Source organism: Nerophis ophidion, linkage group LG17, assembly GCF_033978795.1.
Source record: "Nerophis ophidion isolate RoL-2023_Sa linkage group LG17, RoL_Noph_v1.0, whole genome shotgun sequence".
Lineage (NCBI taxonomy): Eukaryota > Metazoa > Chordata > Actinopteri > Syngnathiformes > Syngnathidae > Nerophis > Nerophis ophidion.
The window spans coordinates 40,939,961-40,954,289 of record NC_084627.1 but is presented as its reverse complement, the minus strand read 5'-3'; the positions used below and the strand labels follow the sequence as shown (position 1 = coordinate 40,954,289).

General features: G+C 41.5%; 1 protein-coding gene and 1 long non-coding RNA gene across 3 annotated transcripts in view; one reads left to right on the top strand and one right to left on the bottom strand.

Moving 5' to 3' along the window:
- si:dkey-247m21.3 (5-hydroxytryptamine receptor 4) overlaps window positions 1-14,329 on the top strand; it is a 77,322-nt gene that overhangs the window by 49,702 nt on the left and 13,291 nt on the right. The window lies entirely within an intron of this gene.
- On the bottom strand, window positions 2,954-5,390 carry LOC133536443 (uncharacterized). Its single transcript, XR_009802464.1, has 2 exons — window positions 3,531-5,390; window positions 2,954-3,421 (listed from the first exon to the last, which is right to left on the bottom strand). It is a non-coding gene; the product is annotated as an uncharacterized LOC133536443 (long non-coding RNA).

Sequence of the window (14,329 nt, the reverse complement as noted above, 5' to 3'; positions counted from 1 at the left end):
TGAGACGAGACGTAACAAACGCATGGATAATGATCTCAGCGTCGCTAGTGGTCGAAATGGAGCGAATTTTAGCGATAGTACGGAGATGAAAGAAGGCCGTTTTAGTAACGTTTTTAATATCCAGGATGTGATTAGCAGGTGTCACACATATTTCATTATACCACTCTTTTTTAAAATGGAAGAATACACATGACTCTTTTTGCACAAACTACCGATTCTCTACTCACAAAAATTTAATAGAATTTGTGGTAAGTCTTTGATGAGCTTTCTCACTATTTTTTGCCACTTGTGCCAGCTTTTTTGAAACATGTTGCAGGCATCAAATCAAAAACTGGGCTAATATTTGCAACAACAAAAAAAGTATGAACTTGAAATACCTTGTCTTTGCAGTCTATTCAATTGAATATAAGTTGAAAAGGATTTGTTGCATTCTCTTTTTATTGAGACCATTTACACAAGGTGACAACTTCACTGCTTCTGGGCTTTGTATTATCATCCCCGCCGCCTGCTGCTACTACCAGGACTAACTGACAAAGTTGCAAAGTGGAACTGCACCAGGCGTCCAACATCATGGCAGAAGCCAAATAAAACTGCAAGTCAAATTCACTCTAATCCGAGTTGATGAAACACAAACAGTCTTCTTTATTGGATATAAGGTCCCGCAAATAGCTTTCAGGGTATAAGGAAAAATGAACACATGATGTCAATCTATTATGAATACCAAGAAATCTCTTTATATTCCGAAAGGTATACATGGACTAAAACCACACGGCCGATGAATGATATCAAGTTTGTGGACACGCAATCGTTTTAGTTTTTGAGAATTGCCGAGTATTGCTTTTTTCTGCAAGCGGGAGATACTAAAGCTCTACACACATCATCTTCTGCAACTCACAACACTGAAATATAACACTACCTCACACACAACTTTGAAGTATTACACTACCTCACACACAACTTTGAAGTATTACACTACCTCACACACACAACTTTGAAGTATTACACTACCTCACACACACAACTTTGAAGTATTACACTACCTCACACACAACACTGAAGTATTACACTACCTCACACACACAACACTGAAGTATTACACTACCTCACACACAACACTGAAGTATTACACTACCTCACTTTTTATCGCATGATTACACAGTTTTCTGGACATCTGTGTTGCTGAATCTTTTGCAATTTGTTCAATTAATAATGGAGACGTCAAAGAAGAATGCTGTTGGTGGAAAGCGGTGTATTGCAGCCGGCTGTAGCAACACAAACACGGCCGGTATTTCTTTGTTTGTTGTGAAGCTTTAATATGGAACAGAGCGGTCAAGCAAACATGGTTCCCTCCCACATGTCAACCGGCAGGTTTCGGTGAGAAAATTGTGGTAATAAGTCGGATCTTACCGTAAACATGAGCGGAGCTTGCGTCGTTCCTCGTGCACCTGTCAAAGAGGCAGCTGCGACTTTCTTGGCTCCTCCGTGGCTTCCCTCAGAGACACTGGCGGTCACCACACCCCTCTGACTTTCAGGTATGACTATATAATCTCACTAAAACACTAGTAACACAATAAGCAGATAAGGGATTTTCCAGGATTATCCTAGTAAAGGTGTCTAATAACATCTGAATCGCTCTCACTGCCCTCGTCTTTTTTTTCTTCTTCTAGTCCTTCACTCTCACTATCCTCATCCACAAATCTTTCATCCTCGCTCAAATTAATGGGGAAATCGTCGCTTTCTCGGCCCGAATAGCTCTAGCTTCTGGTGGCCATGATTGTTAATGTGAGGAGCTCCACAACCCGTGACGTCACGCGCATATCGTCTGCTACTTCCGGTACAGGCAAGGCTTTTTATTAGCGACGAAAAGTTGCGAAATTTATTGTCGATGTTCTCTACTAAATCTTTATAGCAAAAATATGGCAATATCGCAAAATGATCAAGTATGACACATAGAATGGACCTGCTATCCCCGTTTAAATAAGAAAATCTCATTTCAGTAGGCCTTTAATGTCCGAATCCCCCAAGGTTTCTACATGGAAATGTTGCTCTTAGTTGCCCTAAGGAAAAAAAAATAGAAGTATCTGGAGGTGTCTTATTACTGGCTAAAAATAGCCACACAGCTGATAAGATGGCACCACCGGCTTGCTATTCTAATTGTGGGTGTTAATGAGCGACAAATCCATTTGTGGCGGTCTGCAGGAAACACTGTGCATGCTTGGACATTCCACTCTGTCTAAGGAAAGATTGCAATGGGACGGCGTGGCGCAGTGGCAGAGTGGCCGTGCGCAACCCGAGGGTCCCTGGTTCAAATCCTACCTAGTACCAACCTCGTCACGTCCGTTGTATCCTGAGCAAGACACTTCAACCTTGCTCCTGATGGGTGCTGGTTGGCGCCTTGCATGGCAGCTCCCTCCATCAGTGTGTGAATGTGTGTGTGAATGGGTAAATGTGGAAGTAGTGTCAAAGCGCTTTGAGTACCTTGAAGGTAGAAAAGCGCTATACAAGTACAACCCATTTATCATTTATTCATTTAATGCAGGACCATTTCTTTTTCAAGCCAATTTGAACAAATCCATTTTTGTATTCTTATGACTTTAGAAGATGCACAATCCGACATTTACGAGGTAGATGGGGTCCAAATATCTCGAGTACATACTTTGCATGCAGCATCATGTGTTGCTCCAAGTGGACCCCGACACAAGTCTCCACAATACATCAAAAAGTATAGTTTCACAATTTGTAATTACAAACCCCGTTTCCATATGAGTTGGGAAATTGTGTTAGATGTAAATATAAACGGAATACAATGATTTGCAAATCCTTTTCAACCCATACTCAGTTGAATGCACTACAAAGACAAGATATTTGATGTTCAAACTCAAACTTTTTTTTTTTGGGCAAATAATAATTAACTTAGAATTTTATGGCTTCAACATGTGCCAAAGTAGTTGGGAAAGGGCATGTTCACCAAGGTGTTACATCACCTTTTTTTTAACAACACTCAATAAACATTTGGGAACTGAGGAAATTAATTGTTGAAGCTTTGAAAGTGGATTTCTTTCTCATTCTGTTGTGTATCGACAAGGGGGAAGGAGACAGCCCAACAACAGGAGGTATAGCTCAACGGATTTATTGAGTCTTTAATGAATACGTGGAGTGTGTATGCAACTATGTGTGTGGATGTTAGACTATGTGTGGAAATTAACACAATGTGAATTACCGTGGGTTTGTTGAAGGTGCGTGTTGGTTGTGGCAGCGTCCAAGTCCAGAGGGGAAGATCCAAAAGGGGTTGTGATCCAAGCAAGGTCCGTGGAGCAGGAGATAAGCGTCCGAGGTCCAAATCCGAGTGAGGAGGGTCGAGAATCGAGGAAGGCAATCGGAATCCGGGTGGAAGTGCAAGGCAACGACTGAGGCACGATGGCTGTGGGAACAGGAGAAGACAAAAGGACAAAATCAGGGCCAGGCACAAGGAGGGCAAAAACGGGCAAGAGAGAAAGCACAAGAGGGGAGCCAGAGACGTGAGAGCTTACTGTAACCAGGGCTACGTTCCGACGAGAAGCAGTCAGCGACGAGGCTCTTTATTCTGTCGCCTCTCATTAGTCCCAGGTGTGTCGTTGGGAGATTGCCACCGGCTGTGTCGGCGCGTGGGCGCGGTCTGCGCAACGAGCATGGGGGCGTGTCCTGCTTGGCTCACAGTGGAGCCTCTTGGTGTTCCCACAGCAGACAGTGTGTGTGCCATGACACATTCTTGTTTTATGGAGAGCTTCAGTCGTTCAACAGTCCGGGGTCCCTGCTGTCGTATTTTACGCTTCATAATGTGCCACACATTTTCGATGGGAGACAGGTCTGGACTGCAGGCGGGCCAGGAAAGTACCCGCACGCTTTTACTACGAAACCACGCTGCTGTAACGAGTGGCTTGGCATTGTTTTGCTGAAATAAGCAGGGGCGTCCATGATAACGTTGCTTGGATGACAACATATGTTGCTCCAAAACCTGTATGGACCATTCAGCATTAATGGTGCCTTCACAGATGTGTAAGTTACCCATGCTTTGAGCACTAATACACCCTCATACCATCACAGATGCTGGCTTTTGAACTTTGCGCCTATTACAATCCGGATGGTTATTTTCCTCTTTGTTCCAGAGGACGTCACGTCCTCTGTTTCCAAATATAATTGAAATGTGGACTTGTCAGACCACAGAACACTTTTCCACTTTGCATCAGTCCATCTTTGATGAGCTCGGGCCCAGCGTAGTCAGCGGCGTTCCTTGGTGTTGTTGATAAATGGGTTTTGCTTTGCATAGCATAGATTTAAATTGCACTTACAGATGTAGCAACCAACTGTAGTTACTGACAGTTGTTTTATAAAGTGTTACTGAGCCCATGTGGTGATATCCTTCACACACTGATGTCGGTTTTTGATGCTGTACCGCCTGAGGGATCAAAGGTCCGTAATATCATCGCTTACGTGCAGTGATTTCTCCAGATTCTCTGAATCTTTTAAAGATTTTACGGACCGTAGATGGTAAAATCCCTAAATTCCTTGCAATAGCTCGTTGAGAAATGTTGTTCTAAAACCGTTCGACAATTTCCTTACAAATTGGTGACCCTCGCCCCATCCTTGTTTGTGAATTACTTAGCATTGCATGGAAGCTACTTTTATACCCAATCATGGCACCCACCTGTTCCCAATTAGCCTGCACCGGGATGTTCCAAATAAGTGTTTGATGAGCATTCCTCAACTTTATCAGTATTTATTGCCACCATTCCCAACTTCTTTGTTATGTGTTGCTGGCATCAAATTCTAAAGATCATTTGCAAATCAGTTTGAACATCAAATATGTTGTCTTTGTAGCATATTCAACTGAATATGGTTTGAAAATGATTTGCAAATCATTGTATTCTGTTTATATTTACAATAACACAATTTCCCAACTTATATGGAAACAGGGTTTGTAACCTGCTTAAACCTTTCAAATAAAAACTCTTCTGATTCTGATCGCCATCAATGCTGCAGCTTTTTCTCACTTTCGCAGCTCCAAAGGCAAAGAGATACGAGGGTTTCATGTTCTGGGAGGGGTATTAGAAGCAAATGAAAGGAACACAAAGGTCTCCTTATCTCTTGTGTCCATCTCTCTCGGGTGCAATGCTTGCAGTCAAGTGCCTTGCAGCCGTTGAAAGGCCTCCAAAAAAGGATGTTTTTCCTCTGTGAAGTTTTTGTTTCCCCGCTGTGACGATCCAAGTCCAAGAAGCTGGAAATGTTGGCTGTCATTTGAATGAAGGGGACTCAAAGTAGAGGTCAAGTTGATGCGAGGGGAAAATAGAAGTGTTGAGGCCTGCAGGACCTTGACATGAAAATGACCTGAAAGAAGAGAAGCTGTTTTGACAACACACTGGCCCCAAACAAAAGAAGAGAACGTGATATGTCTCTCTTTGAGCTGGAGAAAACACAAACAATCACCAACTTTTATTTGAAGAAAAAGTGCAAAAGATTGTGTTTGATAGTTTTTTTCCAAAAGTTTGAAAATGACACAATTGTGAGGAGAAAAGCACTGGCAGAGCGCCAGCTGGAATAAGTCCACAATCCAGATTGTGATCCACAGCACCTCCAAGATCCAATCATGTGCTGACATTTCTGTCAATACTTGGACTATAACAGGGGTTTCAAACTCAAATACAGAGTGGGCCAAAATTTAAAGGGGAACATTATCACAATTTCAAAAGGGTTAAAAACAATAAAAATCAGTTCCCAGTAGCTTTTTGTATTTTTTGAAGTTTTTTTCAAAATTTTACCGGTCCCGGAATATCCCTAAATAAAGTTATAAAGTGCCCTATTTTCGCCATCTTCGAAACCACTATCCATTTCCCTGTGACGTCATACATTGCTGCCTAACAAACAATGGGAATACCACAGCAAGATATAGCGACATTAGCTCGGATTCAAACTCGGATTTCAGCGACTTAAGCGATTCAACAGATTACGCATGTATTGAAACGGATGGTTGGAGTATGAAAATATTGAAGAAGAAACTGAAGCCATTGAGCGAATAGCTATTGACGCTATTCAATGCCATAGCATGGCCGAATAGCTGCGTTAGCATCGCCGGTAAAATGTGCGGACCAAACGATCAGGACTTTCGCATCTCGTGACACTGGAGCAACGTAAATCCGTCGATTGGTAAGTGTTTTTTTCGCATTAAATGTGGGTGGAAGGAAACGTAATATAGTTTCAAATGTACATACAGGTATAGCCTAAATAGCATGTTAGCATCGATTAGAGGGCAGTCACGCCACGACCAAATATGTCTGATTAGCACATAAGTCAACAACATCCACAAAACTCACCTTTGTGATTTCGTTGACTTTATCGTTGCAAATGCATCTGCAGGTTATCCATACATCTCTGTGCCATGTCTGCTTTAGCACCGCCGGTAAATAGCATGTTAGCATCGATTAGCGTAGCATGTTAGCATCGATTAGCTGGCAGTCAACATCAACAAAACTCACTTTTGTGATTTCGTTGACTTTATCGTTGCAAATGCATCTGCAGGTTATCCATACATCTCTGTGCCATGTCTGCTTTAGCACCGCCGGTAAATAACATGTTAGCGTCAATTAGCATAGCATGTTAGCATCGATTAGCTGGCAGTCACGCCGCGACCAAATATGTCTGATTAGCACATAACTCAACAACATCAACAAAGTGTTTTTTTCGCATTAAAAGTGGGTTGAAGGAAACGTAATATAGTTGCAAATGCATCTACAGGTTATCCATACATCTCTTTTCCATGTCTGCTTTAGCACCGCCGGTAAATAGCATGTTAGCATCGATTAGCTGGCAGTCAACATCAACAAAACTCACCTTTGTGATTTCGTTGACTTTATCGTTACAAATGCATCTGCAGGTCATCCATACATCTCTGTGCCATGTCTGCCTTAGCATCGCCGGTCAAATGGGGAGAGACTCTGGCACATTCAATGGGGGTCTGGCGGCAGACACTTTGGTATCTTCGGGCCAGTGGTGCAACTTGAATCCCTCCCTGTTTGTGTTGTTACACCCTCCGACAACACACCGACGAGGCATGATGTCTCCAAGGTTCCAAAAAATAGTAAAAAAAAACGGAAAATAACAGAGCTGAGTACCGGTGTTTGTAATGTGTTGAAAATGAAAATGGCGGCTGTATTACCTCGGCGACGTCACATTCTGACGTCATCGCCTCCAGCCCGATAAACAGAAAGGCGTTTAATTCGCCAAAATTCATCCATTTAGAGTTCGGAAATCGGTTAAAAAAATAGATGGTCTTTTTTCTGCACCATCAAGGTATATATTGACGCTTGCATATGTCTGGTGATAATGTTCCCCTTTAAAACTGAACAAAGCCGCGGGCCGAGGTTGAACAAATTATCCATAGGGACCCAAACAAGTTTTGCGTTGAATATTGAACAAGCAAGGCTTATATAACTTTATAGTGACATGCAACATCGAGTCTCAAATAATAATAATAATAACAATTTAAAAATATCAATGTCATATCAAACAAAATTCAAATACAAATATTGTGCCTCTTTTCTATTTGCAGCCTTCGGAGGTACATATCAATAATAAACTTTTTTCCACAGGCTCATAATAAATTTGAAAATAAAATAAGAACGATTTAAACAATCAAGCCTTGAAGTAGCAAGAGAAAGTGCATGAATAAAACGTTAATTATTGCTCAGTTTTCTACACTGATTTGCTTTAACACTGAATATGGAACAAGCAATGCTTATATAACTTAATCATGCAAAAGCAACCATGAAAAAACATCAACGGTACATTAAATAGAATTTAAAAAAATAATGCCTCTTTTCCATTTACAGCCCTCTGAGGAAAATATCACATTAACGTTTTCACAGGCTAATAAATGTGAAAATAAAATAACAATGAGGTGGGAGGGGGCGGGCGGGCTGTGTATATTGTAGCGTCCCGGAATAGTTAGTGCTAAAAGGGGTTCTGGGTATTTGTTCTGTATGTTCTGTTCAGTGCGGATGTGTCTGTCATTCTTGTTTGGTGTGGGTTCACAGTGTGGCGCATATTGGTAACAGTGTTAAAGTTGTTTATACGGCCACCCTCAGTGTGACCTGCATGGCTGTTGACCAAGTATGCGTGGCATTCACTTGTGTGTGTGTATAAAAGCTGCATATATTACGTGGCTGTGCCGGCACGCAGTTTGTATGGAGGAAAAGCGGACGTGACGACAGGTTGTAGAGGACGCTTAAGGCAGTGCCTTTAAGGCACGCCCCCAATATTGTTGTCCAAGTGGAAATCGGGAGAAATTTGGGAGAATGGTTGCCCCAGGAGATTTTCGGGAGAGGCACTGATATTCAGGAGTCTCCCGGGAAGTATTAGCAGTGAATGAGGTGTTACAGCGGCACGGACGCTTTATAATACCGGCGGGCCAGTTCTAATGTTAATTTGATATTGCCTCAAGGGCCAAATTAAATTACACGGCGGGCCAAATTTGGCCCGCGGGCCAGAGTTTGACACCCATGGACTATGAGGTGGTTGTTTTCCTGAAATGCAAGTGAACTTGGACCGAAGATGGCGTGAAGGTAAAGACATCTTTACCTTCACAAAAAAGGCAAACAAAAGGCGCGCACAATGGCGGAAGTACAAAACTGACTAAGGAAATAAAACTTCCACAATGGCAGGAACTATGAACGATAAACAAAAACTTACTTGGCATGAATAACAAAAAACTTACTTTGAACGGAACGAAAATGGGACATGGATCATCGGCATGGATTACGAGGTGCGTAGCAGGTGATGGAGGTGATGTTGCCAGGACAAAGAACAGAAACAGACAGGCTTAAATAATACTGTGGTTATTAGTGAAAACAGGTGTGGGACATGAGGATAGGTGAAAACTAGTGGGTAGTCATGGTGACAAAACAGAAACTGAGTGGCCAAAAAACAAACAGAACATGACTAACACAAAACATGATCACATAGACATGACAATTTCCTGAAAGTTTCATCAAAACTTTTCCAGCTGTCTGCAGTGCATCCGGAAAGTGTTCACATCTCTTCACTTTTTCCACATTTTGTCTTAATCCAGAGGGGAATAAATTCATTTTTGTTCTCAAAATTCTGCAGATAAAAACCCGTAATGACAATGTGAAACTTTTCTTTTAAACATTTTGCAAATGTAATCCAAATAAAACACAAAAAAACAACAACACAGCATTACAGTGACGCATGGTGGTGGCAGCATCATGATGCGGGGATGCTTTTCAGTGACACCTGTCTGGATAGAGAAGAAGATGAATGTACAGAGACATATTGGATGAAAAGGATTACCGTTTTGATAAACTGATGCTTATAGGATTTTTTTTATTTAAAGAATATAACTTAGGTGCCGGTGGCAGCACGGTGGTACAGGGGTTAGTAAGTGGGCCTCACAATACCAAGGTCCTGGGTTCTAACTTAGGCTCAGGATCTTTCTGTGTGGAGTTTGCATGTTCTCCCCATCCAAAGACATGCACCTGGGGATAGGCCCCTCCCACCTCCAAAGACATGCACCTGGGGATAGGCCCCTCCCACCTCCAAAGACATGCACCTGGGGATAGGCCCCTCCCACCTCCAAAGACATGCACCTGGGGATAGGTTGATTGGCAACACTAAATGGTCCCTAGTGTGTGAATGTTATTCATCTGTGTTGATGAGGGGGCGACTTGTCCATGGTGTAGCCCTTTTTACACCCGAATGCAGCCGGAATAGCCTGCAGCAACCCCGCGACCCCGAAAGGGACAAGCGGTAGAAAATGGATGGATGAGAACTTATGTGCCCCAGCTTTAAACGGTACTTAAAAATGTAAAATGTGCAAATGTTGGTAAAAACTACAAAACAAAATGTCTTTATATAGTCATGGAATTTTGTGACAATTCAAGTTCAGCTTCTTTAATGACTTAAGTTAAAATGATATATTGACATAAGTTACAATGATGTAATGACATAAGTTACAATGATGCAATGACATACGTTACACTGATTTAATGACATACGTTACAATGATGTAATGACATACGTTACAATTATGTAATGACATACGTTACAATGATGTAATGACATACGTTACAATGATGTAATGACATACGTTACAATGATGTAATGACATACGTTACAATGATGTAATGACATACGTTACATTTATGTAATGACATATGTTACAATGATGTAATGACATACGTTACAATGATGTAATGACATACGTTACAATGATGTAATGACATACGTTACAATGATGTAATGACATAAGTTACAATGATGTAATGACATAAGTTACAATGTGTGTGTGTGAAAAAGCACTAATAGTGACTTGTGTGTGTGTGAAGAAGCACTAATAGTGACTTGTGTGTGTGAAGAAGCACTAGTAGTGACTTGTGTGTGTGTGAAGAAGCACTAATAATGACATGTGTGTGAAGAAGCACTAATAGTGACTTGTGTGTGTGAAGAATCACTAATTGTGACTTGTGTGTGTGAAGAAGCACTAATAGTGACTTGTGTGTGTGAAGAAGCACTAATAATGACGTGTGTGTGAAGAAGCACTAATAGTGACTTGTGTGTGTGAAGAAGCACTAATAGTGACTTGTGTGTGTGTGTGAAGAAGCACTAATAGTGACTTCTGTGTGTGAAGAATCACTAATTGTGACTTGTGTGTGTGAAGAAGCACTAATAGTGACTTGTGTGCGTGAAGAAGCACTAATAATGACGTGTGTGTGTGTGTGTGTGAAGAAGCACTAATAGTGACTTGTGTGTGTGAAGAAGCACTAATAGTGACATGTGTGTGTGAAGAAGCACTAATAGTGACTTGTGTATGTGAAGAAGCACTAATAGTGACTTGTGTGTGTGTGAAGAAGCACCAATAGTGACTTGTGTGTGTGAAGAAGCACTAATAGTGACTTGTGTGTGTGAGAAGCACTAATAGTGACTTGTGTGTGTGACAAAAGCACTAATAGTGACTTGTGTGTGTGAAGAAGCACTAATAACGATTGTGTGTGTGAAGAAGCACTAACAGTGACTTGTGTGTGTGTGTGAAGAAAAACTAATAATTACTTGTGTGTGTGTGAAGAAGCACTAATAGTGACTTGTGTGTGTGAAGACACACTAATAATGACTCGTGTGTGTGAAGAAGCACTGATAGTGACTTGTGTGTGGGTGAAGAAGTACTAATAGTGGCTTGTGTGGGTGAAGAAGTACTAATAGTGACTTGTGTGTGTGAAGACGCACTAATAATGACTTGTGTGTGTGAAGACGCACTAATAATGACTTGTGTGTGTGAAAAAGCACTAATAGTGACTTGTGTGTGTGAAGAAGCACTAATAATGACATGTGTGTGTGTGTGTGAAGAAGCACTAATAGTGACTTGTGTGTGTGAAGAAGCACTAATAGTGACTTGTGTGTGTGAAGAAGCACTAATAATGACGTGTGTGTGTGAAGAAGCACTAATAGTGACTTGTGTGTGAAGAATCACTAATAACGACTTGTGTGTGTGAAGAAGCACTAATAATGATGTGTGTGTGTGTGTCATTAAGCACTAACAGTGACTTGTGTGTGTGTGAAGAAGCACTAATAGTGACTTGTGTGTGTGTGTGAAGAAGCACTAATAATGACTCGTGTGTGTGAAAAAGCACTGATAGTGACTTGTGTGTGTGAAGAAGCACTAATAATGACGTGGGTGTGTGAAGAAGCACTAATAGTGACTTGTGTGTGAAGAAGCACTAATAGTGACTTTTGTGTGTGAAGAAGCACTAATAATGACTCGTGTGTGTGAAGAAGCACTGATAGTGACTTGTGTGTGTGTGAAGAAGCACTAACAGTGACTTGTGTGTGTGTGTGAAGAAAAACTAATAATTACTTGTGTGTGTGTGAAGAAGCACTAATAGTGACTTGTGTGTGTGAAGACACACTAATAATGACTCGTGTGTGTGAAGAAGCACTGATAGTGACTTGTGTGTGTGTGTGTGTGTGAAGAAGCACTAATAGTGACTTGTGTTGGGTGAAGAAGTACTAATAGTGACTTGTGTGGGTGAAGAAGTACTAATAGTGACTTGTGTGTGTGAAGACGCACTAATAATGACTTGTGTGTGTGAAGACGCACTAATAATGACTTGTGTGTGTGAAAAAGCACTAATAGTGACTTGTGTGTGTGAAGAAGCACTAATAATGACATGTGTGTGTGTGTGTGTGAAGAAGCACTAATAGTGACTTGTGTCCGTGAAGAAGCACTAATAGTGACTTGTGTGTGTGAAGAAGCACTAATAATGACGTGTGTGTGTGAAGAAGCACTAATAATGATGTGTGTGTGTGTGTCATTAAGCACTAACAGTGACTTGTGTGTGTGTGAAGAAGCACTAATAGTGACTTGTGTGTGTGTGAAGAAGCACTAATAATGACTCGTGTGTGTGAAAAAGCACTGATAGTGACTTGTGTGTGTGAAGAAGCACTAATAATGACGTGGGTGTGTGAAGAAGCACTAATAGTGACTTGTGTGTGAAGAAGCACTAATAGTGACTTGTGTGTGAAGAAGCACTAATAGTGACTTTTGTGTGTGAAGAAGCACTAATAATGACTCGTGTGTGTGAAGAAGCACTGATAGTGACTTGTGTGTGTGTGAAGAAGCACTAATAGTGACTTGTGTGTGTGAAGAAGCACTAATAGTTAATTGTGTTTGTGAAGAAGCACTAATAGTGACTTGTGTGTGTGAAAAAGCACTAATAATGACGTGTGTGTGTGTGTGTGTGTGTGTGTGTGTGTGTGTGTGTGTGTGTGTGTGTGTGTGTTTGTGTGTGAAAAAGCACTAATAGTGACTTGTGTGTGGGTGAAGAAGCACTAATAGTGACTGGTGTGTGTGAAGAAGCACTAATAGTGACTTGTGTGTGTGTGTGTGAAGAAGCACTAATAGTGACTTGTGTGTATGTGTGTGAAGAAGCACTAATAGCGACTTGTGTGTGTGTGAAGAAGCACTAATAGTGACTTGTGTGTGTGAAGAAGCACTAATAGTGACTTGTGTATGTGAAGAAGCACTAATAGTGACTTGTTTGTGTGAAGAAGCACCAATAGTGACGTGTGTGTGTGAAGACGCACTAATAATGACTCGTGTGTGTGAGAAGCACTAATAGTGACTTTTGTGTGGAGAAGCACTAATAGTGACTTGTGTGTGTGAAAACGCAATAATAATGACTCGTGTGTGTGAGAAGCACTAATAGTGACTTGTGTGTGTGAAGAAACACTAATAGTGACTTGTGTGTGTGAAGAAGCACTAATAGTGACTTGTGTGTGTGAAGAAGCACTAATAGTGACTTGTGTGTGTGTGTGAAGAAGCACTAATAGTGACTTGTGTGTGTGTGAAGAAGCACTAATAGTGACTTGTGTGTGTGAAGACGCTCTAATAATGACTTGTGTGTGTGAAGAAGCACTAGTAACGACTTGTGTGTGTGAAGAAGCACTAATAGTGACTTGTGTGTGTGTGAAGAAGCACTAATAGTGACTTGTGTGTGTGTGAAGAAGCACTAATAGTGACTTGTGTGTGTGTGAAGAAGCACTAATAATGACTTGTGTGTGTGAAGAAGCACCAATAGTGACTTGTGTGTGTGTGAGGAAGCACTAATAGTGACTTGTGTGTGTGTGAAGAAGCACTAATAGTGACATGTGTGTGTGAAGAAGCACCAATAGTGACTTGGTGTGTGTTGGGCCTGCTTTCCTCCCAAGTCTCTTCATGAGATGGAGTGTGACAGTGAAGACGTGGACTTGGAAGGATGATTTGGCAACAACTCCCTGAGGTGTCTTTAATAGCTCATCTGCGATCACTTCTCCAAAATAACCTTTTTCTGACTTAGAGGAATGTTCTGTTTGTGGGGGGAATTGCTTTTTTTGTACTTTCCCAACCAAATAAAGCCGTCTCAGACCAAAAACTTGGAGGGCTCATGTCCCAGCAAAGATTTATACAAAGCATTCCACTCATTGAATGTTTGAAGCACATCTTGGATATACTGTATGGAGCTGCTGCTCCTCGGCCTTCAAGCTTCATCTTTGTGTCTAGACATGAACCATACCATATATGTACACTACGTGTACACTACATGTACAGTGCATGTACAATGCATATACAGTACATGTACAGCAGGGGTCTCAAACATGCGGCCCGCGGCCCAATTGCGAGTTTAATGTGAACGGCGCTTGACAGCGTCATACTTGCCCACGTCCCCAATTTTCCCGGGAGACCCCTAAATTTCAGGGCACCGATTCTCTCGAAGCCCCTGTCGATTTACACCATATCAACAATATT